The following is a 3923-nucleotide window of genomic DNA, read 5'->3' as shown; positions in this document are numbered from 1 at the left end:
CAAAGGCGCTGCTAGGAATGCAAGCCCAAACTTCTGCCCTGGGCTCACACCTCGCTCTCCTGAGGACCTGATAGATAAGGAAATGGAAACAGCAAAGGAGGAACAGAAAAGGTCAAAGTCAAGATGAAAAGAATTTAGAATGCAAATCAGCAGGAGCAGGCAGGAAGGTGCAGCTCGCAAGCAGACTAGAGCACAGAGCTCGGGATAGGCCACCCTAGACTAAGCAGTATAGTCTATTTCTCTCTCAAGTAGGAGCTCCACCCTACACCCCACTGGACTGCAGACAGCACCGCTCCTGGCTGATGGACAATGCTGAGCACGGAACTGAGAATATTCTGAGACCTGGTTGCTTCAGTCCCTGCAGCCAGCAGCAGCGGGTGCTGCTCCGACCAGCCTACAGCTGCTCTCCAGAGAGGATTTTTCTTGTAACATCAGAGAGAGGAGTGATTATAACAAGGTCTGACTTGGGTACCAACATCCCCATCCTTTCTCCCGTCATCTCCTTCCCATGCACTCCAGTCCTTTTTTTTTTTTTTTAATTGATTGCTTGCTTGGTTCGGTGAATTCATGTAAGCACCAGACTCTGTGCCAGGGACTGGCATTCAGGAGATCCAGAGCCTCCCCTTAAGCGGCTCCTTCTCAAGCCAAGGAGACAAAGAAAGCCGATTGATTACTAGAGCGAGATTACTATCACCCAATCACGTCCTATTGATCCCATCTCTTTCTCTCTGTCCTGCCCATCCTTGGCAGCCAGGTCTTCATCTCTCACTAAGGCCTTGCCTACCTCTGTGCCATCGGCCCATCTGGGTTCTCGTTTGATAACGCTGATAACACCACTTAACTGTTCATATTCTTTCCCGTTAGCCAGCAGCGGAGGGCTAGTCCAGGCTCCAGGGATAAAAGCCACAGACATCGTGTGGACTTGTGTGGCGAGCTACACAAGGCAAAATGAAAGAACCCCATCAAATCGTATCTCTGGGAGAGAAACGCTCAACGGAGTGCTTGCCTAGCATGCAGGATGGGCTCCAAACTCGTCCCTGTGGACAAAGATGCTCACCTCTAGTCCCAGCGCGCAAGAGGTCGAAGCAGAAGACGCAGAAGTTCAAGCCTGTCCTTTGCTATATAACAAATTCAAGGCCAGCCTGAGTTATGTGAGACTCGTTCTCTAAATAAATAAATAAGATGATACTCCTGGTACAAGCAATGATCAGGTCCTCAGTCTCCCCATCCCACCTTCCAGAGCAATTCCCCCACCCCCTAATAATCTACACCCCAGGTGTTCTTCCATAGGGAGGGTTCACAAACTTTTGTTGTTGTTGTTGTTGTTGTTTGGGTTTTTTTCTCTTGATTTTGTTTTGTCTTGTTTTCGCCACAGGGTGTGTGTGTGTGTGTGTGTGTGTGTGTGTGTGTGTGTGTGTGGCCTTGGCTGCCCTGGGACTTGCTCTGTAGACCATGCTGGTCTCGAACTCACACAGATCCGCCTGCCTCTGCCTCCCAAGAGTGCTGGGATTAAACACCACCATGACCCAGCACACAAACCCTTTCTTAACCCCCTTTCACGATGGATAAGCTGTGAGCCTTTCCGCATAAAGGACTCTGCTTTCTGACACACCAGGCATACAAACGAGGCAGTGTTCTCAAAGAAACAGAACTGAGAGAATGAACTAGCATAGCTAAACATCAGTAAGGGGTTTCTTAAAGATGTAAAGTGGGTCTCCCACCTACGATAATCCAACCAAGAAAAGTCCCTCCCAAGTGCACCCAGCTTCCTGGCCTTTAGTTACTTCCACCTGTAGTCAAGCTGACAACCGGAGAGTAGCTGTCACGTTGCCTGTCAGAACCTTTCAGAACCTAGGCTTGTGAGAATCCAAATATTTGGTTTTCCCACCTACAGTCTCAGAAAGGGGGTTGAGAGCCTGTTTTGAAAGCCTAAAAAGCAAAAGTAAACGGAAATATTTTCCTTTTCATTTCCAATGGTAAGAAAAATTCCCATCCTCCTGAGGTAATGCCAGGAAGAAAAAAATCTGCAGCACGTTGCTGATAGCCAGCTACTGTTCTCTCTGAGCTCCTCTCCCCTCGTCCATAAAATTAGCCAGGTGGTGGTGTGGATTACACGTAGTGTATGAAAATTGCCCAATTAGCACACTGGCTAATATTGTTGTTAACAAAAATTATTTAATTATGGGAAAGTAAAGAAGAAATCTAATCAACAAAAAAAAAGGAAATGAGATTTTAGAAGGATTGTAAAGTAGCCCTACACTAACAAAGAAATAAATGGGTAGGGCTGGAGAGCTGGCTCAGTGGTTAAGAGCACTGGCGGCTCTTGAGGAGGATCAAGGTTCATTGCCAGCACCCACATGGTGGCTCATAAACATCTGTAACTCCAGTTCCTGGGGATACGAAGCCTTCTTCCGACCTCCACAGGAACCAGGCACACACACGTGGTAAACAGATATATACATGCAGACAAAATGTTCATACATAAAAAAGTAAAATTATTCTTAAAAATAAGAACAAAAACCTAAATGGGGGGAAGGGTCACCATGTCATCAGTAAGGACTTGAAAAAGCCTCATCGTGCAGAAGCAGTCCCCTGAGGTAGATATCTGTGTCTCCCCTAGGACAGGGACCCTGCTGACCAGTCAACCAATTATCCTGCGAGCTACTGGCAGGAACTTGGTTGGCACACCGGAGTAGCCAGGAAGGAGAGGGAACCACAGAGCTAGGCTCTTTGGGATCTATGGTTTGTTCAAAACGGTTCTGATCAGGGCAGGGCTGTGAGTGAAGAGGAGGCCGCCATGATCTAGGAGATTTTTCTTTTCAGAGGAAGAAGGATACGAAAGATGCCCAAGGAGCCACTAGAGAGACCCTCATGCCAGTCACGTCACCAGCCCAGCCCGCGTGGATACTGCCAGAGACCACAGTCATGCATACAACAGCCAGTCACAGTGAGTTTTGGGGGCAGAGGCAGGAGCAGCAAGGCCCGATGCAGCTGGCCTCATGAGTCCCCTGGGGTCCAGCCCTCTCCCTCGCTCTCTCCCCTTAGCTACATTCCGACACCTCAGTTATTTTCTGCGCTGCGGTGACAGGTTACCCGACAGACACAGCTCAAATGAGGAACTATTCATTTGAGCTTGCCGTCTCAGAGGCACTTCAGTCTGCCATGGCCGAGAAGGCACAGCTGTGCTCGCCGCGGTGGGAGCATGTGGCCAAGACTCACATCTCAGGACATCAGAGCTAGACAGAAACTTGAGCCATCACCACAGCCCAAGATGTAGCCTGGTACCTTTGGACCACGACTGCAGTGGCCTTTGAAAGCCCGCACAGTTAAACCTGAGCAAGCAGCCCTAGAAGGCTCTCTGCAAATAGGACATCCCTGGTGCCCTCTGTAACTAGATCTTATCAGACCGCTAAAAATGTCTACACCTGCAACTCTAAGAAGCAGGCTGGAGTACACTGCGTGAACCCCACGGTGAGAAGGCACGGAGTGGCATCTGTGGTACCCGCTCTTCAGTGACCACTGACTGTGTGCTAGAGTTTACACGTGGACAGTCCCCCGAAGGCCCGTGGGTTGAAGGCTTCTTCACAGGGTACGGTGCTATTGGGAAGTGCTGGAACATCCAGGAGGTAGATCTTCACAGAAGGTCCTTAGGTCTCTAGAGCTCTGTCTTCGAAGGAATTTAGAAATCTCAACCCCTTCCTCTTTGCTGACAGGCCATGAGATAAGCAGTGGCCTCAGACAGAGAATTTCCTCAATCTCGTCTGAGGACGTCTGAGCCCTGTGTCTCTCCCAGTTGCCCTTCCTTTTGGTTTATGCTCAAAGCTTCACCAGTATCCCCAGTCGGCCTCAGATGCATGACCTTCCCACCTCAGCCTCCAGGGCACTACCATTCTTGGCTAGCTTCTCTCCCCTGTTTTAAATAT

General features: G+C 49.2%; 1 long non-coding RNA gene across 1 annotated transcript; it reads left to right on the top strand.

Moving 5' to 3' along the window:
* Positions 1-208: 208 nt before the first annotated feature.
* Positions 209-1188, top strand: LOC146890367 (uncharacterized). The gene is made up of 2 exons (XR_014998726.2): positions 209-457; positions 865-1188. It is a non-coding gene; the product is annotated as an uncharacterized LOC146890367 (long non-coding RNA).
* Positions 1189-3923: the final 2735 nt, after the last annotated feature.

This window comes from Myodes glareolus, chromosome 21, assembly GCF_982192425.1.
Source record: "Myodes glareolus chromosome 21, mMyoGla1.1, whole genome shotgun sequence".
Taxonomy (NCBI): domain Eukaryota; kingdom Metazoa; phylum Chordata; class Mammalia; order Rodentia; family Cricetidae; genus Myodes; species Myodes glareolus.
This window is presented reverse-complemented; position numbering and strand designations above follow the sequence as displayed.